This window comes from Lissotriton vulgaris, chromosome 5 (genome assembly GCF_964263255.1).
Source record: "Lissotriton vulgaris chromosome 5, aLisVul1.2, whole genome shotgun sequence".
In the NCBI taxonomy this organism is placed as follows: domain Eukaryota; kingdom Metazoa; phylum Chordata; class Amphibia; order Caudata; family Salamandridae; genus Lissotriton; species Lissotriton vulgaris.
In genome coordinates this window covers 898212860-898236302 of record NC_141693.1, presented here as the reverse complement: position 1 = coordinate 898236302, position 23443 = coordinate 898212860, and positions in this window count along the sequence as shown.

The following is a 23443-nucleotide window of genomic DNA, read 5'->3' as shown; positions in this document are numbered from 1 at the left end:
CTGGAATAGGTCGCCTGCTTTGCTGAGCCCGAGCTTCGCTAGTTCACTTGTGACTGCTCTTTCAGCCATAGGTGGAAGCCAAAGCATCCATTCTAGCGGCATCTCTGGTGAATATAGTGTGGCCCCTCCCTGACATTGCAGTAGAGAGTGTCAAGCATGGTTGGTAGAGGTGATAGAGTCTAAAATCCCTGTCCGACGATCTTGCGGCTTGCAGATCGTTGCCGGGAGTGGCACCGGATGCGTAAATAGACGCTCCATGCGGACATGTGGAATCTGCCTGTCTCCGTGTATCCAGGTGTGGAGGTGCGATGCCTGGGCTGCTCTGTAATACAGTACAAGGTTCGGAGCCACCAAACCCCTCATGCTGTAAGGTAGAGTAAGCGTCGTCCATTTGACTCTAGGCTGTTTCCCCGCCCACGCCAGGTTTATCATGAGGCTAGTCAGGCGGTGGAAGAAGGCCCTAGTGAGCACGATTGGCAGAGCATTGAAAAGGAACAGGAACCGTGGTAGCACTACCATCTTCATGATAGCTATGCGGCCCATGAGTGTAAGCGGCAGTTTGCTCCAGACCTTTATGTCGTCCTCCAGTTTGCTGACCGCCCTGCCGTAGTTTTGGGTAATAAGCAGGTCCGGGTTTGTATGCAAGTATCTGATCGGGTTTTCAGTCCACTGTAGAGGAAACTCCATCTCTACCTGTGTGGTCACCGGAGTCAAGGGCAGAACTATCGATTTTTCCAAGTTGACTTTGAGTCCAGAAAGTGCACCAAATCGTACCACCTCTCAGAAGGGGGGGGGAGTTTAGTAGCTGGGTCGTGCACATACAACAGCGTATCATCTGCGTACATTGACACTATGATTTTTTACGTCGGGAAACGTATACCCTTGTGACTGTGGTATTCCCTCAGAGCACAGGCCAGTGGCTCTGCAGCTAGTGCATATAGCAGGGGAGACTGGGGGCATCCCTGTCGTTTGCCCCTGCCTATTTAAAGAGGCGCCGAGACCGCGTTGCCCACTCGCACTCTAGCCGAGGGACCCTCGTAGAGAGCTCCAACCATTTTGTAGGAAGGGCTCACCTAGTCCCATACGTCGCAGCACTTGAAGGAGGAACAGCCATTCCACCGAGTCAAACGCCTTCTCCATGTCTAGAAAGAGCGCTACTGCCGGTACGTCCTGTTTCACGTGTTGGATAGTTCCCAATACCGTTCTGATGTTATATGTTAGGTTTCTAGTTGGTATGAACCCCGCCTGTTCTTGGGCCACTAAGTCAGGGGCCAACAGTGCCAGTCTAGTAGCTAGGACTTTGGCATAAAGCTTGGTATCAACGTTTAACAGCGACAGTGGTCGGTATGACCCGCAGTCGTCGGAATTCCCTCTGAGAGTTTGGAAGGAACGGGAGCTTTATGTGTTCCAGGTAGTCCAGTATTTCATCCGTCATGTCTCCACTTTTGGATGAGTACAGCTCCGAATAGTAGTCTCTAAAGACAGAGGCAATGTCTGCCTCGTCCGTGACTCTGTCACCGTCCGACTTTCTCAGCTCAGAGATCAGCTGCTTCCCCCATCGGCCCTTGAGAATGTTAGCCAATGCCGATCCGGGCCTCTCCCCCTCACCGTATGTGCGAGCCGTGGCATATTTACCCAGGTGTTGAACTTCTCTGTCTGCCACCTTGTGGAATTCCAGCTAGGAGACGCTTTATCTCCTCCTCAAAGGCGTCGTCCGGCCCGGAGCGCCTCTGTTCCTCAAGAGCCTGTAGCTGATGTTCCAACTCTGCCAACCTGGTCCTTGTCGCCTTCAGGACACTGGAGTGTTTGGACATTGCAATACCCCGTATGTAGACTTTAAAAGCCTCCCATACAGTCTGGAAGTCCTCTACCGATCCCGCATTTTTTTCAAAGAAAACCTCTATCGACTCTGCCAGTTCCCCACGGAAGATCGGATCTAGGAGCGAATACGGTGGGAAACGCCTTGTGAAAGGAGTGATCCTTCTCACCGGGGTCTCCATGACTATCAGTATGGGAGAGTGGTGCGACAGTGTGCGTGGGAGCACTTTGCATTTCTTAATGGTTCGATTGATCCCAGCAGTGGCGAACCAGTAGTCAATTCTAGTATGTATCTCGTGATACACAGAGTAGTGTGTGAAGCCGTCACGGCCAGCATTTCTACTCCTCCACACATCTTCCATATCTAACACCATTAGTTTTGCAGTGAGCGAGAGTGCGGCCTCCGAGGGCCTTCGGGGAGGGCCCGAGGATCTGTCCATGTCCGTGTTAAGCGTTAAATTGAAGTCCCCACCCCATAGTATGTGCGGATGTTCGTGTCCACTAATCTCACTGGCAAGTGTGTCATAGAATTCAGGGGAGTCATAGTTGTGGCCGTATGTGTTGACAACTAACAAATCTAATCCCAAACCCCTACAGGACGCTATAACATACCTGCCTTCAAAGTCCGCCCTAAGTGTCTGTATTTGAATGTTTGTTTTCGGGTTTACCCATGTAATGACTCCCCTTGCATGAGTGGTGAACCCAGCTACTGCTACATGTCCTTCTAGACTCCTATTGTGTAGCATCCTACTAGCGATTGGTAAGTGCGTCTCCTGCAGAAGCGCTATGTCGATGTTGTGGCGTTTGAGGTAGCTTACCACCTTTCTGAGCTTTCTGTGGTCATTCAACCCTCTGACATTCCATGTAAGAGCGCTAAGAGAGGTGGACTGTGCAGGGGGCTGTACACTGGTTACTTCAGCCATAAATGCGTATTGTGTTGTGTGGGAGCACGACTCGGTGTGCTAGGGTTAGCAGAGACAACATGGCACATCCGCGAGCCAGATGCGGTTAGGACATATTACATAACATAGTAGACACTTCTCGACCTCTGAGGAAAGTTATATTGTGACTCAACAACCAAACAATAACATTCCCTGGTTCCCTTGAACCCCCATCCCTCCACCCACAGCAGACCAGCCCCAACAACACGGCCTAGCATGAGAAGAATATCCCCCTTCCCCCCCTCCCAACTCAGGTAATCCCCAACAGGACTCATTTGTGCGATCAGCGCGAGAGTGGAGGTCACCAATGTCAGTACAGGTAGCAATTGCATACTACTTCTCGTCATTGAGTACCTCTTAGCTCCGTCACTCCTTTAGTGTCTTTGCGCTCAGGACCCCGACCCCGCGCCACTGCCCGCCACCCAGGGAAACCCCAACAATAGCAATGCAGTATCACCCTCCTCCCTCCCCCTCCCCAGGGATCATGCTTTTTGGCCGTACGCAATCAAAGTCCGCAAATCAGCCCATTGGCCAAACCTATCAGAGTACATGCACATTAGGACTACAAAGGATTAACATGGATCGATCTCACCAGTACTCGGCGGCATCACAGCTCTCGTATTCCCGTAGGGAGCAGGCGCCATCCAGGTTCCAACCCGCCGGGGGCCACGTTTGACACTGTTCTGTTCTCCCTCGGGCGCTCGACCCCAGTTGGAATCAGTAGAACGCCGGGCTGGCGCTCGTTTCAAAAGGCTCTATTCCTGGTCTTCAAGTCCGCTGGCTGGTTCCTGTTCGCCATCCTGGCTTCTAGGACTGTTCCTCCGTTCCTTAGACCATGATTTCAGCGCCTTCTGCAGTTCCTTAGGATCGGTGAAAAAATGAGAATGCCCCTGCTGGTTGATGCGTAGCTTTGCTGGATACAGCATAGCATAGTCCAGCCCTAGGTCTCGGATTTGCTGTTTGTTTGGGGCGAAGTGACGACATTCCTCCTGTACCCTGGCCTTGAAGTCCGGGTATAACGAAATTGAGGATCCCTCATATTGTAGTTTCCCCTTTTCTCTGGCTAGTCGAAGGGCAGTGTACCTGTCCCTGTAGTTCAGGAGCTTTGCAATGATCGGTCTCGGGGGGAAGCGCCCGACGCGGCCGCGGGCCCAGCGTGCGATGCGCCCTTTCCACTATAAACATAGTCGAGAAGGCATCTTCTCCTAGCAGCGTGGTAAGTAGTTTCTCAACGAACAGCTCCATTTTCCCCACTTGCGTCGTTTCCGATACACCCGTAATGCGTATATTAGAGCGCGGAGAGCGGGCCTCCAAATCATCCGAATTATCTTGAATGACCTGGAGGAGCTTCCCAATTTGTTTACGATCTTTGTCTAGTTCCATTTGGGCCTCTTCAACTTCAGTCAGGCGCCTCTCGGACATGTCTAGTCTCTCCGTATGCTTGTCCACCCGCTCTGACATCCGGTCCATACGATACGTGAGAGCGTCAATTTTCGTACCTATCGCCGCCCTGCTGTCCTGAAGGCCCTTCTCCATGGTGACTAGGAGCCCCTTAATGTCCGCATAGAAAGAGTTCTCCAGGCCTTTGCTCTGCTGTGTAGGCGAGGGTTCCTGTGTTTCCGGGGGTCTCGTTTTTCGCTGCTCGAACGCGAGTTTGGACTGCGTCTTATCTCCTTTGCCCATGTTGGCGTTTTCGGCAGCCGCCCTGCGGGTTTTCGTCGTTGGCGTTTCAATCACCGTATCCAGTCCTGGACCTGCACAGCCGGTCTTCCAGTCCACACTCCACCCGCCGCCAAACTGGGCTCCTCTCCAATCCTTCAAGTGGCTTGCGCTCCCCACGGGACCACCGCCGCCGTCGCTCGTCCGCCCCGCTCCAGGCTCTCAATCCAGAGTGCTTCAGCAGTCCCCCCGAATCGTGGGTGAGGCACAGGGGGGGTGGGGGAATCAGATCCCTCGCCAAGTCCGTAGATTGTGCGCAGCTCCTTTGCAGGCCCCAAAGCTAAATCACGGGGAACAGATGTGATCTCTCGGACTGTGCAGCTGCACTGCCATCCAGTGGGGCCCAGCGCAGCTTCTCCCCCCAGGGCTCTTCAATGGGACCCAGGCCAGCAGTTAGCGTACACTGGCACTCTCCCTAGTGCTTCACAGGCACATCCGTTCTCATCAAATCTGCGCCACAAACCAGCTCGAGACAGTCCCGCGGTCGCAACGCGGCCTCACCAACCGTCAGGATCTGTCTACTAATGTGTATTATACGCAGCAGATCCCTGCTTCATGTGTAGATATGGCACCAGTACGCCCCAGCCGCGTCCGGATCCGTCTGCCAGTTCGGCGCTGCATGGCCCCCCCCCGCTCCTCAGCGCCCCAGTGTTGTTATATGGGGCACGGGTGTCCAGGTTCGGCAAGCACACAGAGGCTGTCGCCTCGTCACCACAACCGCCCCGAATCCCAGGCGGAGCTCCTCCTTAGTGTGGGGCGGAATGGCAGCTCTGCGCTCTCCGGCTCTTTTCCCCGCAGGGTGCTGTGGCGCAACGGGAGCGGGCAGAAAACAGCAGCATCCAGCTCACTTGCGCTCGGGGGGGGGGGTTAACGGCCCCCAGTGTGCGCCGCTACTCCCTTGCAGCTTCCACCCAATGTCCAGGCTCGCCGCGGTCAGAAGTGTCTCGCGGTCGGCACGTCGTGCGATGTCCTCCGGGGTGAGGGCCAGGCAAGGTCCCGGCTTCGCGGCCCAATCCTCCTCAGCCCCCGACCACGATTGTTCTCTGCCCAGGCGGCTTAGAATCGCTCCGCGGCTCTGCTCCGGCTTCTAGGCGTCCCCGGGGGCTAGGCGACAGCGTCACAGCCCTTGGTGCTCAGCTTGATCAGGAAATTTACAGGATCTTTAGAAGTGACGGCACGGAGCTCTCACTCTAGGCGTCCGCCATCGTTGCCGGCAAGCTCCGCCCCCACTCATCCATAGAGTTACTTCCACATATACTCACACATGCAAATAAACTATCAAATATCCATTTACCTGCATATACAGCTATACACACAAACATACACATACTGACTCTCTTAAACGATCACTTTTGGAAACACATACTTAGTTATACAGGAACTCTTCAAATCTCTAACTCTCATATATATATACTCACTTATATACACCAATACTCACATATAGTAGTTTAACACATATGTACTTAGTCATAAAGACAGTATTGAGACAGGTATTCACTCACTAACACACCTATACACACACTCATCCACCCATACAGTCCTGCACACATGCTGTCTTCAAAACACATATAAACAGTGAGTCACTCATTAATGCATTTTTGTGCTAAGTAATATCCCCCACCAAACCATATAAACACTCAGACAATCATACTATTACTCAAAAAAAAACTAATAACCTATACAGACACTCATGTAGTTACTCACCAACCCATGCAGCCACTTATTCAAAAAATGTGTGAGACTGATACAGATATTTACATATTTAAAAATTACTCACTAACCCATGTATTCACTAAGATACAATTAATCAGTCAGTTATACAATCAATTTTACAAAAAAGTCATCCATTTAGACATTTACCCATTTATTCTTCCATCGACCTTTAGATATACATATATAAAAAATATTTATTTTTCAGAAAGACACACATCCACTGGATGATGTCATCAGTGATGTCATCAGTGAAGTCATTTGAGATGTCATCAGTGATGTCATGAGTGATGTCACTGACCATATCATGAGTGATGTAATATGTGACGTCATCAGCAGTGCATTGCAGGTGCGCGAGTTATAGTTAGCTGAACTAACTATAACGGGGTAATTTCAAAGGTTTTGTATGAGTAAAATGACCAGCTAACTATAACTGGTGTGAAACCTATGGTTTTTTCAGTGAATTTCAAAGGTTTTTAAAATGCTAATTTCTAACTATAACGTGTGTGAAACCTATGGTTTTTTCAGTGAATATTATATATATACACACAAACACATATACATCGCACCAAACAAGAACATGATGAAGCCCAACTCAATGACATGCTGGCATTTATTCTGATAAAAACTCGCAGCACATGCATATTCTTCCCTGACGCATTTCGGCTAATGATACTATGAATAGAACACAAGAGAGCAACCCTGCCCTACGATATAGTGGTCCCAGAGAGGATCCAATCAGTATTAAAGGGGTGATTTATCTAGATTGATTGAAATGGAATGAGTGAGTTTGAGAGTATGAATGCAGTGTGGTATGTTACTGGGTAGGCTATGCTATAGGATTAACTCTCCTCCTTTTTATCTTTCCCTCTATCATGTGTTTTTTGATGTTATAAATATAATGTGGATTCAAACAATGTAATTAACTTTTGTACCTTTTGCTACACAAAACCAAAGAAGATAAACAAATAAAAAAAAATATATATTCAAAAAAATATCTTCTCTGAGTATATCTGGATTGACTTGCCTCTTGTCATGTGCAGTGCTGGCTCCTAGATAAATCACCCCTTTAATACTGATTGGATCCTCTCTGGGACCACTATATCGTAGGGCAGGGTTGCTCTCTTGTGTTCTATTCATAGTTTCTTTCCCCCTTACAGCCTGCCCACATCATTAAAACCCACTGGGGAACCCCCTTCTTTCACTAAGCATTTCGGCTAATGTACTAGCCTTGATCACAGGTGAACAAGACCATAATGCAAATTGTTCCATGCCTTACATCACAGAGGACACGTGACCAGTGGTATAATCCTACTATCCCCACAATGCACCAGCAATGTCAATGCAATGTCGAAGACTGTGACATCTGTTAATTATGCTTGGTAGCTTCTTGGTAATACAGTCTCGTAATGTAAATATTTTATCCAAGTGTATGTTCGCAAGTGAAATGGTCAGGTAAATGTTCCAAAATTATATTGTCAGTCAGCTTATGTCCTGCTGCCAAAAACAAATCCATGTTTCTTTAAAACACACACAGTTAAGTCAGAATCGTCAGGAAGAGACGATTCTCCTCCCCTCCCTTTCTCACCTCCATGAAGAATGCCAGGAAATTCCATAATGTTACACGAGGACAAGCATGACATGCTCCCCATCTACAGTCAAACACACAGTCTCCATATGATGGGAGACCCATTCCTTCAGGGCAACTTCGAAACGAGCATGGAGCATCCCGTACTTAATCATCGCACAAAAAATAACATGATGAAGTCAGACTCATTGACATGCTGGTGTTTATTTTGATAAAAAGTAGCAGCATATTCTTCCTTGACACATTTAGCTAATGTACTAGCCTTTTTCACAGGTGAGCAAGAATGTAGTGTAAATTAGTCTGTGCCCTCAAATCACAGAAGACACGTGACCAGAGGTATAAGCTTTCTAATCCCACAAAACACCAGTAATGTCAATGCAATGTTGAAGCCTATGACGTCTGTTAACATGGACTAGTACACGGAGCTATGGAATCTGTGGTGGAATTCATCATGTCTATAAACAATGAAGACATTGAATTTATCATGGTAAAATTTGATCACATCGAAGATAAAAAAAAACCTCGATGTACAGCAAGAATCTTACTTATTAAAGATGTACATATTCAAAGAAAGCATTTTCCCCTTTCTTTGGCTTATACGGTTACAATGTAGAAATCACAAGGACTAAGGTTAGATTTAGCAATTATTTACATTCGATCTACTTTTTTAATTCAATTTATTTATCAGGTTTGTTAAATGGCAAACAAGACCAAACTTTTGGTGTCATTACGCTGGGCAACATAACAAATAGCATCAAGTATGCAAGGAGCAAATTACAGAATTATGGTGAGGAGCCCAAACGCTAAACAAAGGGGAAGAAAACAAATACAGCTTGAAGAGATAATACAAAGAAACATAGTGAAAACACCAGCAATAAAATCAAATTGCCACGGATAGTCACCTCAGATAGGAAAGAGATTATTCAGTAGTCTCAGTTTTACTTTATTTTTGAAAAGAGCGAAGGGATGGTTGTGATCTCTGGGGGAAGATAGCTCTACATTCTTGGGGCAATTCCGTAGAAAGTTCTCTTCTAAGTTTTCTTTTTGTGATATTTTTTGGGTTTCAGCAGTAGGGAGCATGTACTATGAGAAGCTCTGCTCCTTCCAGATAGAACCAGTTTCTGAGCCAGGTTCCGAGGATTGTTGTGGTGGATGGCTTTGCACGTTATGCATGCTACTTTTAGGTTGATCCTAGATTCATAGGGTAGCCAGTTCAGAGAGTGAAGGACCGGGGAGGTGTGTTCATTTTTCTTTATTGCTGTAATGAGCCATGCAGCCGCATTAGCCCTCAGCGGTGCCAGTTTTATTTTCAGTAGGTCAACGAGGGTAGCATTCCCATTGTCAAGTTTGGAAATCACCTTGAGATCTGCATTGGGCAGGAAAGGCTTTAGTTTTCTGAAAATGTGGAGATGGAAATTGGCCCCTCTGGTTATGGAGCTGATGTTAATCAGCATGGAGAGGTTGTTGGCTAGTGTTATTTTTAGGGATTTTGCTGACTCAACGATATGTGGTGAGACTGGACCCCTTTCCTATATATCTGTCAGGTCCCAATGTCCTCAGGATGGTACGATGCCAAAAAGGGTTCCACCTCTCGATAACCTCTGGGTCTGACAATAACAGACTCACAGTGGGGATCAAGCGAGGGATAACAGGAACTGCAGGGCAGGAACGGGAGGGTGGAGAAGCTGAAATGAGAACAAGATGCAAACAATCACAACCTGTCTTGTAACCTAGATAACCTAACTTCTTGAACTTCTCTAATCTGTACCGTCCTATGACTGAACTCTAGTTACCTGGAGGGTAGGATAGGGTTGGCTTTGCCTGGCCATCAGAATGTAGAAAACAACAGCACAATACTAGAAATACAAGACAATGCGTATTAAACAATTGCACTGTACTACAGTAATATCTCCCTAGGGTAACATGCACATACCAGTGTTAATAACGTAGGGGCTTCAACAGAGGGCAGAATGGAAAACAGCCAGCCAGGCGAAGCTCATATACCCCTGTTGTGAAAAGATAAGTAAACAGCAAATAACAGGCTTTTGCTTCCTTAGAACACGAATAGAAAAGACTTCTGGGTTACGTCACCCAAAGCCTTACAGTTGTTATACCCAGCTGATTTGGTCCTGAACCAGCGAGCATACAATTATATGAAATTGTCCCACAAAGAAATGCAGTTTTCCAGTTCGTAAAAATAAAGGTTCTCTCAATCACCTCCAACAGATACACTATCTCTGCCGATGGTGATCTCAATAATAACACGAGCAATACCCCTGCCCGTGTTAGCACAACCAAATGTCAAAGCGTAAGGCAGCAGCCTGTAACCTCCTAGTAACATAGAGTATCACCAGGAGCCTTACATAGTCAATGCTACTTCCGAAAACAAGAACAACGGGTCTCCGATCACGAAGCCACTGGAAAGGCTCCGTTACTCGCCAAGAGGAAACTTCCCCAGAGCAGAACCCGCTAAATCAGAACACCAGCAAGAAACACGAAGGAATTACACAGTGGGAACAGAAAAGGATACGCAGCCACAATCCTGGACGAGGTATCCTACCGTAACAGCAATCCGGACACAGAATAAACGGCGAGGTGATGCGGGATTCACTCCGTCTTGAGTCTTCCTGGAAAATACGTCATAGCCAGACGCGTCGCTCTCCCCCGGGAATCATGGGAAGTGTAGTCTTTTCCGGAAACATGGCTCTGGGCAGTGTTCATAGTGTCCCACCTCCGTGGGTCGTAACAGTACATCCCTCCCCAGAAGAACACTGACAGAGACATGGCTTGTGGGGGAAACGTTTGTGGAACAGCCGAACATACTTGGGAGCATGAACACCTGATGCAGGTTCCCACGAATTCTCTTCATTTCCGTACCCCTTCCAAGCCACTAAATACCACAATCTGGTGCGATAGATTTTAGAATCCACAATACCTCTCACTTCATGCTCTTCCTCACCATTGACCTCAACAGGAGAAGGCCTGATCTTTTTACCCACCATCGCGGGTTTGACTAGTGATACATGAAATGCTGGATGAATACGCAAGGATGAAGGTAAAGCCAATTTCACCACCACAGGATTCACCAGTTTAAGAACCTTGTAAGGACCTATGTATTTAGGATTGAATATACTGTACCTCCTGAATCTTATGTTCTTTGTGGATAACCATACATAATCACCTTTTTTGTACACTGGACCGGTCTGCCTGTGCTTATCTACATAGGTTTTGTATATTACCTTGGCTTGTGCTAGGTGCCCCTTCACCTTCAGCAAGATCTCCTGGAGATTCTGCACCCTTTCCTGAACCTCGGGGACAGGGGACGCGGAAGCAGGGTGATGGAATGGAGTGAAATTAGGATGAAAGCCATATGTGCTGTAGAAAGGTGCATGTTTTGTGGACCCATGAACAGCGCTGTTATAAGCTATTTCAGCCAACCATAACCGTCCCACCCAATCCTCATTAGTGACATCCACATAGCATCTCAAATATTGTTTCAAGGTTTGATTTGCCCTTTCAGTCTGCCCATCTGTTTGCGGATGGAAACTTGTGGATGTATTGGATGTTATACCTAAAGCCTTACACCATGTTTTCCAGAATTTGGCTGTAAACTGACTGCCCCTGTCAGATACAATCACTCTGGGCAACCCATGTAATCTCACTATGTTTTGGAGAATCAGATGCGCCAACTCACTAGCAGACGGTACTTTCTTGCAGGCAATAAAATGTGCCATTTTGGTCAGATAGTCCACTACCACTAGGATGGCGGTACACCCCTGATCTACTGGCATGCCTACCACAAAGTCCATAGAGATGCATTCCCATGGAACATCAGGCGTGGGGAGCGGCTGTAATAAACCTGACTGTTTTGTATGCAACGTCTTCATCTGGCTGCAAACCGGACACTCCGCCACCCAATTCGTCACATCTTTTTTGATGTTTGGCCACCAGAATTGTCTTTGTATCCGCTCAAGCGTTTTGCTGTTACCGTTATGTCCTGCACAAGGGGCATTGTGACACCACTGAAACACTTGCTTCCGTAAGGCCTGGATGGGTAATAGTAACTGTTTCTTTCGCATGGGGAGACCCTGCACCATTGTCCACTCTTTATGTGTTTGTAACCATTTCTTCCATTCTTCTCTTTGTACATTTCGAAGAACGCTGCGTAGAAACATCTGGGTACAAGTGACACCTATAACCTTCTCAGGGTTGATGATGGCCTCTTCCTTTCTGTCTGCAGAGTCCATTTTAGTATACTGTCGCGATAATGCATCTGCCTTACGGTTATCCTTTCCCGGCCTGTATGTCACGATGAAATCGTATTCTGCGAAATGCATCATCCATCGCATCTGTCTAGGCGTTAAGTGGCGTGCTGCAGCCATGTACTGTAAGTTGCGATGGTCCGTATAAACGGTTACAGCATGTCTAGCTCCCATGAGATGATGCCTCCATTCCAGAAAGGCTGTTCTTATCGCAAGTAGTTCCTTCTCTGCTATCACATAGTTTCGTTCAGCCTGATTTAGTGTACGAGATAGATACGCCACTGGGTGCAACTGGCCCGTGTCTGAATGACGTTGCGATAACACCGCTCCTACTGCTACATCCGAAGCGTCGGCTTCCACTATAAAAGGCTTGCTAGGGTCTGCATGCATCAGTACCGGTGCCGAAACAAAGGCCTTCTTTAGCTCATCGAAACTTCGTTGGGCTTCTTCTGTCCAAACAAATGCCACCTTCTTCTTTAAGAGTCTCGTCATAGGGCAGGCCATGGCAGAGAAGTTTTCGATGAACCTGCGATAGAAATTCGCAAACCCAATGAAGCACTGGATGTCTCTTACGGTTTTGGGTGTAGGCCACTCTTTTACTGCCAAAATCTTCCTTTCGGACATCTCCTGGCCCTGTGGTGTGAGCATGACCCCTAGAAATTCCACTGAGGTAGCGTTAAACTCACACTTACTGAGCTTACAGTATAGTTGATGCTCCAATAAAGTACGTAGCACTGCCTTCACATGATCCGTATGTTGTTTTGTGGTGGAGGAGTAAATCAAGATGTCATCTATATAAACAATGACGAAGCGATCCAAGTACTCCTTCAGAACGTCATCCAAAAAGAACTGGAACGCTGCCGGAGCGTTACACAGCCCAAAGGGCATCACTAAATATTCGTATAGTCCAAAACGTGTCTTTATGGCTGTCTTCCACTCATCCCCGGTCCTCATTCGGACTAAGTGGTAAGCTCCCTTTAGGTCTAGCCTTGTGAATATCACTGCATCCTTCACCTGCTCCAATAATACGTTGATTAAAGGAAGTGGGTATTTATTCTTCACCGTGATGGCGTTCAATGCTCTGTAGTCCGCACAGGCTCGAAGCTCACCATTGGCCTTTGGGATGAAGAATAACGGAGATGCAGCCGGGGACTTGGATTCCCTGATGAATCCGAGCTCTAACAGTTTATCCAAATATGACCGGAGATGCAAAGTCTCTGGTTCCGTCAGAGCATACACTCGTCCTGCTGGTATTTTAGCCCCAGGAATTAAATCTATTTGACAATCATACGGTCTGTGGGGTGGTAAAGTTTCCGCTTTAGTCTCACTAAATACCTCTGCCAAATCTTGATATTCAGCCGGGAGTTCCACATCCTGTTCAACTGCCGTGGCTATATGATGGATGCTAGCCAAACCTATAGCAGGACTTAGCGTTATCGGATAGCAATTCCTCTGGCAGAACTCCGATAAAAAATGTAGAACCTGATTTTCCCAATCTATTGCGGGATTGTGTTTCCTCAGCCAAGGGAGTCCAAGAATCACCCCGTACTGCGGTGCGTGAATAATGTTGAAGAACAACCTCTCCTGATGTTCTTCACCCATGGACATACAGAGTTCCTTGGTTTGTAACCGAATAGGTCCGGAATTCAGCTTCCGCCCATCTACCGCAAACACTGCTTCCGGGGTTTCCTTCTCTTGCAGCTCCAATCCTAGACTACAGGCTGTGGCCTGATCCATGAAACAACCAGTCGCCCCCGAGTCTAACATTGCTCTGGTCCATATCTTTTCTTCCCGTATGTCCATACCTATATCCACATAAAAATGTATAGCTTCTTTTGGGCTGTTTCTATCCAAAGAAGGGATATACAACTTACTTGAAGGGCACCCTTCACTCCTCTTCAAGCCTTCTCGTTTCCCGCCTCCTGTTCAGAAGACAAAACAGACACCTTCCGATTTTCATACCGGTTTTTTGTCCTCGTTGGGCATTCTCGTATGAAGTGCCCCTTCCTGCCACAATATAAACACAATCCCCTCTTTCTTCGATATTCTCTTTCCTCCGCCGTCAGAGGGGATCTAACGGCTCCTATTTCCATGGGCTTGGGTTTTGCAGTGGACGTTGCTTCTGCTGTTCTGGAGTACTCATAACTAGACCTGGTCTTGTCCTTTCGCCGAGTTTCTCCCCTTCTATCACTGAGGCGATGGTCCAACCTCAGCACCAAGCTAATCATATCCTCGCAAGTACTGGGTTGGGGGTCAATTGGGGCCAAGGCGTCTTTCATCTCACCAGTCAATCCATTGTAAAAGATGGCTAAGCGCTTACTTTCAGGCCAGTCCGTTTCAGTAATTAACCTTCGAAAATCATTAAGGTATGTTATCAGATCCCTATTTCCTTGTCTTAACCCCAGTAGGTCCCTATCTGCAGACAAGGTGGCCGACCTGCGGTTAAAAGTTTTCTCGAAATCTGATTTAAAGGCCTCCCAATCCCTTAACAAAGGATCGTCTCTCTTAACTAGTGGTACCGCCCATTGAGCCGCATCCCCACCCAAATAAGATATGAGAAAGGCCACCCTTGCATGATTAGTGTTAAAGACCTTAGGTTTGCATGAAAAGTGTAAAAGGACTTGAGTGAGAAAAACCTGCACCTTATCACTATCCCCATGGAATCGTTCTGGAGCGGCCAATGGTATCGGGGCGGGGACTTCCACTACCACAGAAGAAGTGGGCTGGGTGCCTGCATTGAAAGGGTTTCTATTCATCCTATCAACCTGCGCTTGCAATGTTGCAGTTTCTGCCCTGGAAGCCTGCAACTCAGTCTGCACTAGGGCCAATGCGGCCATTATGTCTTCTAGGGTGGTCATGATATCGTACCACCGGGAGGACTAGATTCTTGGGCCGTTTATTCTGTCAGGTCCCAATGTCCTCAGGATGGTACGATGCCAAAAAGGGTTCCACCTCTCGATAACCTCTGGGTCTGACAATAACAGACTCACAGTGGGGATCAAGCGAGGGATAACAGGAACTGCAGGGCAGGAACGGGAGGATGGAGAAGCTGAAATGAGAACAAGATGCAAACAATCACAACCTGTCTTGTAACCTAGATAACCTAACTTCTTGAACTTCTCTAATCTGTACCGTCCTATGACTGAACTCTAGTTACCTGGAGGGTAGGATAGGGTTGGCTTTGCCTGGCCATCAGAATGTAGAAAACAACAGCACAATCCTAGAAATACAAGACAATGCGTATTAAACAATTGCACTGTACTACAGCAATATCTCCCTAGGGTAATATGCACATACCAGTGTTAATAACGTAGGGGCTTCAACAGAGGGCAGAATGGAAAACAGCCAGCCAGGCGAAGCTCATATACCCCTGTTGTGAAAAGATAAGTAAACAGCAAATAACAGGCTTTTGCTTCCTTAGAACACGAATAGAAAAGACTTCTGGGTTACGTCACCCAAAGCCTTACAGTTGTTATACCCAGCTGATTTGGTCCTGAACCAGCGAGCATACAATTATATGAAATTGTCCCACAAAGAAATGCAGTTTTCCAGTTCGTAAAAATAAAGGTTCTCTCAATCACCTCCAACAGATACACTATCTCTGCCGATGGTGATCTCAATAATAACACGAGCAATACCCCTGCCCGTGTTAGCACAACCAAATGTCAAAGCGTAAGGCAGCAGCCTGTAACCTCCTAGTAACATAGAGTATCACCAGGAGCCTTACATAGTCAATGCTACTTCCGAAAACAAGAACAACGGGTCTCCGATCACGAAGCCACTGGAAAGGCTCCGTTACTCGCCAAGAGGAAACTTCCCCAGAGCAGAACCCGCTAAATCAGAACACCAGCAAGAAACACGAAGGAATTACACAGTGGGAACAGAAAAGGATACGCAGCCACAATCCTGGACGAGGTATCCTACCGTAACAGCAATCCGGACACAGAATAAACGGCGAGGTGATGCGGGATTCACTCCGTCTTGAGTCTTCCTGGAAAATACGTCATAGCCAGACGCGTCGCTCTCCCCCGGGAATCATGGGAAGTGTAGTCTTTTCCGGAAACATGGCTCTGGGCAGTGTTCATAGTGTCCCACCTCCGTGGGTCGTAACAATATCATATAGCACCCAGGTCCCCAGTGACTTATTTGGGTTAACCCCACCTCTATTTATCTAATCTGAGCAGGTGCATACCTGCGAGGTTGTGTTTAATTTAAATTTGTTCCTAGATTCCATCTTATTAGGGCTTCATCAGAAAACAATTGGTGGAATCGAAGGCGGATTAAAGACGGCAGATGGCAGAGCATTACAGTGAGCCATGGCACCCCGTTAATCGGCCACATTAGACGTAGGATTACAAACAAGAGCGGGAAGTAATTGTAGTGTTATGTTTACAGCCGACGGGAGCATTGGAAGACAACACAGCGAGGGAAAGCAGAGCAAACGCGACTCTGTTCGGAAACACCTTAGTCAGATGGTGATCGTGTATTTGTACGTAGGGAGGCGATTGAACACTTGGCAATTGACAAATCCTCCACTGGGCTGTATTCTTTAAAAAAAAATCACACATCTATTTAAAAAACGAAGGAAGTCCACGGCTGTGGCTTTTCTTAAAATAGAAATTGACGATTGCGACAGAAAAAGAAGTTATTCCAGTATTTTACCACCGTGTGAAATTAATTATTCCACCCTCCATGAATTCGTAGTGTACCCTTGGTTTCACGTTTCTTGTCCTGATGAAGACCCCGATGTAAGGTTTTAACTACGCCTACATTTGTAGCGTGGGGTCGAAACGTCGACGGCTACTCCCTTTTACCTCAGTTGACGCCGCCCCTATTTTTGGATATAGAATACCAGCGTCAAATACATGATCCTTGATGAATGTTTGGACATCTGTGATTCCATGTTTTGGCTCAGGGATCTGAAGCCAACTTAGTTTCAAATAATTAATGATTCTGAAATAAGCTTTTGTCACAACTATTATCATTTCTCACTCATTTCTCCTTTTCTCACAGCATCACGCTAATTCCCTCCTTCCCTTTTCTTTTCTTGGGGCACTGTTAATGTATTCGTATTTTATGTATTGTAGACCTTGCCCATTGTGATTAATTTACAATGTGTCTTGCTTAATGTCTTCTTTTATTTTTATTGTAAATATATGTGATTAATGTTTAAACAGTTCACTGGGACCCCTTTCCTATATATCAACGATATGTGGGGTACAGTTCCAGGCTGTGAGCAGTGGGAGCCAGTCTTTGATGTTAGATGTGGGGTTGGTTGGCCAGATTAATAGGAATTTGGTTTTGAGGACGTTGCGTTTGAGGTGGTTAAGAGTTAACCAGTGTTGAGTTTTGATCAAGATGTTATTGAGAGTGCTAATGTCGTTAGGGGAGGTAATCTTCATGTACAATTGCATATCATCAGTGTACATAGGATAGAAGATGTTAGAGCGTTTGCGGATTTCAGTCTGGGGTTCTTTGTAAAGATGAAACAGGGCAGGGGAAAGTTAAGAACCTTGAAGTACACCTATAGCGAGCGACATCAGTATTCAGAGAAGTTATGGTTTACGTTGCTCTGTCTCACGTTAAAAAACATAACAGGACTGTATTTTTTTATTTAGATGACGCAAGAATTATTTCAGACAGCCGCCATGTGTGCGAATACAATAGTTTGCAAAACACATATGCTCCTCATCTTGGTGAATATCAACATTTTACAAAGTCAAAACTATATTTCGAAAGAAACATTACAACAAGCTACAATTATGAACAAAAGTTGGGGGGAACAAAAAAACAAAAAATATAAACATGGAACTTACAGAATGTCATTTTCAAACTTAAATAAGATTAATTGCTATAGCAATGTGATTGTTATTTTGCTTTTATACTTACCATCAGTGAAAGAAGTAATACAGCAGCATGTACATCAACATTTCTGCAAATGTTTGACAAATGTTTATGAACACATTACATCACACAACAAAATATGCCACTCAACAAGTGACATTAGAGATATGATAGATATCTGTACAGGTGGTGTTCAGTTTTCTGTCAGTCAACAGTAAGATGCTCAGAAATTCTTTATGGCTGCTCTAGAAATCATAACTAATGAAACTCAACCCAGTTCTGACCTTGGAAGTTTGAGCTACTCTTAGGAACATGAATGCGTAAATTGCATTCATTCAAACTCCACTGTTACAAAATGTGACATATTTGTGTATATACCCCAATAATTGATTATAAATGTTTCATTTCAAAATGAATAAGTAAGGCTGTGCAACCAAACTTTTATCCAAACTGTAAATCAAAGGTAGTCTCTGGCCTTCAGTTAGAAATGGTAACTAAATATGTAATTTTCATGATTCAAAGATGTAGTCTGAATAACAGATACATCAATACATTAATTTCTAACATTAAAGATTCTCAAATTTCTTTTTCAGGACAGACTTTTACTACTACTGCTATTATTTTTCATCATAGAGAGACTACTGCATCAGGACACTATAACACATACTTAAAAAATAACACATGATCTACAGAATTTGATGATCCACTCTTGCTTTTAAGCACCAGCTGCCTAAGAATTTGCCAGACTATATGTGTTAATTTTGTATCCAAAATTCTGAGTTTTAATGTTACAGTTATAATAACAATTTGAAGGCATTTGAAAGTTCAACTTCTATAATTCTGTAGAAATGTCATTATGTGCCATTGCATGGTTGATGACTTTGGAAGAAATCTTCTGTATGTAATTTCCTATTGTTTCTGCTACCATATGTCAGATTAGTTAGATAGATTTGTTTACCGTTGAATATATGCACAGTATCTGTGTTTTTTTCCCAGAATCCAATAGATTCGGCTTTCCCCAGTGTTTCATGATGACAAGTGCCTGATTACAAGTTTTGCAGTCACAGTGGCTCGCTGCGAGACCGCCAAATGGTAGTCAGACCGCCTGCTGGATTACGACTTTAATCGTGGCGAGCAGTCCTGCTACGGCGGTCCCATGGCGGTGACTTTCTAAGGCTCAAAGGAGAGCCAGAGAAAGGCTTTGCCGTGGGAGCGCTGCAGCACGTTCCTGCACAGGGAGAAATGCATCATGTCATCATTTCTTCCTGTGCAGAAACTGGGGGTGCAAACATGCATGAGGCGCATTATGTGTCCCCTTGTATGCACCCTCCTGCACAGAAGTGACAGGGAGCCCTGTAAGGGCCCCAGGAGTTGCCTCACTGCCACCCTTTCCATGGCGGGCTCACCGTCATTGATAGGATCGCAGTGGTGCATCTCATAATATGTGCAGCTGTGCTGAATCGGCCCCACCAGCATATTGCATCCTCTAATCGCTGCGACACATGTGGCATGATCCATGCTTCCCCGCAGTTTTGAGGGTCCTGTGGTGGTCTAACTGCCAAACTTGAAATATGGCAGTCAGACCACCATTGTGATGGTGGCCACACCCCCATCACAGGTTTGGCGGTCTAAACTCATAAAAAGGCCATAAGGCGTTATGATCATTTTGACCTGCAAAGGTTCTAAATGATGACATACTTGTATCACAAATATGTTACTTATGTCTGACAAACACATAAAGATGAAATGGTAAATTGGATTAGCGTATTTCTTTTGGGCAAATACATTGAGATATCATTGTGTTACTGTTTTATAAAGGTACTACGTTTTCACAAAAACGTGTGCTTTTTAATATGAGCTGTGTTAAAGACTGTAACATGTATATGATGGCACACATAAACTATTAACATGCTGAATTACACTTCACAACACTATTACAAACATACTCCACTCAGTTGCTTGAGAAATGCGTTCAGACACAGCTCTGCAACCCCATTGAGAAGTTTCAGCTCCTTGACCAATGCCAGTCAGGTTTCAGAGCGAGTCACAGTACTGAATCAGCCCTAACACACATTATTGATAAAGCCTTGAGATCCCTTGACCAGTATGTACCCTGTCTACTGATCCTTCTTGATCTGTACTCAGCATTTGACACAAACATGAAAACCTGATTGTTCTTCTTCAAAAAAGGATGGGGCTATCGGCCCATGTCTTAAATTGGTTTGCCTCATTCCTACAAAACAGAACGCAAAGTGTTAACCACTTCCTTGCAACCACAACCCCGCTCTATATTGGAGTGCTGCAAAGCTCCACACTCTCGCCAATGCTTTTCAACCTTTTTATGGAACCACTCTCCGAATTTCTGAACCACTGTAACATTCAGTCCCATATGTATGCCGATGACACTCAATTGTATTTGAAAATCCCTTCGCCAGATGTCATAAAAACTCTAAACTATGCGCTGCTAAAACTCAACAATGGTTAAATAATAATGATCTTTTGCTAAATACTCTCAAGACAGAATTCCTCCTGATTGCCCCCCACAATCATTCGATTCAGAAAAGGGGGTGGTGATGAACAGAGTGTCTGAATTAAGCAGACCACTCTTACCCAGTCCAAAGATCAGGGCTTGATCCATCACCGTTATTTAGCTCACTGCACCATCCCAGCTCAGAACCTGGCTATGTGCAAATTAGTCTGCCCCTGGCCCAGTGCATCATGGGAACAGGGCAGACCAAACTACCAAGCCAATTCTTCACCAGAAAGGAGACAAGTTTCTGGGGACCGGTTTCTGGCATTTCAGCCGCCGTCGGCCCGGCTTGCTTGAATCCTGATGGTGCAGTGAGCAAGGGACTCATGTCTGAGTATACCCTGCCACACCTATAGTGGCCAAAAACGATTCAGAAAAGGGGGTGGTGATGAACAGAGTGTCTGAATTAAGCAGACCACTCTTACCCAGTCCAAAGATCAGGGCTTGATCCATCGCTCTTATTTAGCTCACTGCACCATCCCAGCTCAGAACCTGGCTATATGCAAATTAGTCTGTCCCTGGCCCAGTGCATCATGGGAACAGGGCAGACCAAACTACCAAGCCAATTCTTCACCAGAAAGGAGACAAGCTTCCGGGGACCGGTTTCTGGCATTTCAGCCGTCGTCGGCCTGGCTTGCTTGAATCCTGATGGTGCAGTGAGCAAGGGACTCATGTCTGAGTATACCCTGCCACACCTATAGTGGCCAAAAACGATTCAGAAAAGGGGGTGGTGATGAGCAGAGTGTCTGAATTAAGCAGACCACTCTTACCCAGTCCAAAGATCAGGGCTTGATCCATCACCGTTATTTAGCTCACTGCACCATCCCAGCTCAGAACCTGGCTATATGCAAATTAGTCTGTCTCTGGCCCAGTGCATCATGGGAACAGGGCAGACCAAACTACCAAGCCAATTCTTCACCAGAAAGGAGACAAGCTTCCGGGGACCGGTTTCTGGCATTTCAGCCGTCGTCGGCCTGGCTTGCTTGAATCCTGATGGTGCAGTGAGCAAGGGACTCATGTCTGAGTATACCCTGCCACACCTATAGTGGCCAAAAACGATTCAGAAAAGGGGGTGGTGATGAGCAGAGTGTCTGAATTAAGCAGACCACTCTTACCCAGTCCAAAGATCAGGGCTTGATCCATCACCGTTATTTAGCTCACTGCACCATCCCAGCTCAGAACCTGGCTATATGCAAATTAGTCTGTCTCTGGCCCAGTGCATCATGGGAACAGGGCAGACCAAACTACCAAGCCAATTCTTCACCAGAAAGGAGACAAGCTTCCGGGGACCGGTTTCTGGCATTTCAGCCGTCGTCGGCCTGGCTTGCTTGAATCCTGATGGTGCAGTGAGCAAGGGACTCATGTCTGAGTATACCCTGCCACACCTATAGTGGCCAAAAACGATTCAGAAAAGGGGGTGGTGATGAGCAGAGTGTCTGAATTAAGCAGACCACTCTTACCCAGTCCAAAGATCAGGGCTTGATCCATCACCGTTATTTAGCTCACTGCACCATCTCAGCTCAGAACCTGGCTATATGCAAATTAGTCTGTCTCTGGCCCAGTGCATCATGGGAACAGGGCAGACCAAACTACCAAGCCAATTCTTCACCAGAAAGGAGACAAGCTTCCGGGGACCCCACAATCATTCTGCACCCACTCAAGACCGGCTCAAACAACTTACAGCTCTCAACTGCACCCCTCATGTTGTTGACTATGCAAGATCTTAAGGCATAACTCTGGACAAATACCTGAATATGCAAGATCACATTAGTGCAACTACAAGGTGAGCAAATCATCAGCTCAACACATTAAGGAAAATCAAGCCATTCTTGCCATCTGAGGACATTCAGTCTGCAGTCCAATCCCTAGTTATCTCACGCATAGAGTATGGAATGGTGACCCTAGCTGGGTTACCCAAAGTGGGATTGGTACCTCTGAGAGCCACTCTGAACTCTGCGGCCAGATTCATCACTGGTTCCAGAAAACATGACCACATCACACCAGACCTAATTCAACTAAACTGGCTGTCTATCAAAGCAAGGATCCATTTCAAGATAGCCTGCCTGATGCACAAAGCTATTCACTACAACACCCCTGTTTACCTGGCAATAAAACTTGAACCATCAGGTTTGAATCGGACCCTAAAAATATGTAACACCCTACTGTTCAAACCTCCCAAATTCAAAAATAAAAGAACCTATAATCATGCATTCTCTGGTCTTGCACCAAGAATATGGATCGCTCTTCCTCCCGAGATCAGATCTAACTCCTCTACTGCCTCATTCAAAAAATGAGTTAAATGGTTACTCCTGAACAGCCATCTACAGCAATAGTCCCAAAGCTACCTTAACTAACTTTTATTTCCTGTTGACACTCTTTGATACCTCTGTTCAAAGTTGTAGTTTTGTCTCTCCATGTGTTCTATAAGATTTGTTGCTCTTCTGGTACTTTACATGTCCAACAAGATGGGTTGTACCTCTGTTCAACGTTGTAAGTTTGTAATTTTGTCTTTACACGTGCTCAATAAGATTTGTTGCTCTTCTGGTACTTCACATGTCCCACAAGATGGGTAATTGCTCTTGTGTTTTGTATTTGTGCTTGTTAAGATCTTTATGGTGTTGTATTCATGCCTTTACCTCCCATCGCTTCTTCTCCTTTGTACTGAACTCTGATACTGGTACGGGTCATATTCGCGCTTTACAAAACTTTTTAAATAAAAAAAAAAAAATCACCCACTAACAAACATCACACATCTACAAATCACTTATCAGTATAACTATACACTCCACTATACTCCAAACCATGGAACTCTACTACATATATCTCATTGACCTTTCTTTATTTACCTTTCATCACTATATATCCTTAGTTTACATGTTAACAATGGAAAAAAATGGTTAATATGAACACAAGCTGTTTATTGTTTGAAATGTGTGGGTAGTTCTTAAAATAAACTTTTTTTTCTTCTTTTGTAGATTTTTTTCTGCAATTTCTTTTTCTTCATCAGGTCGACTGAACCATTCAAAAGAAA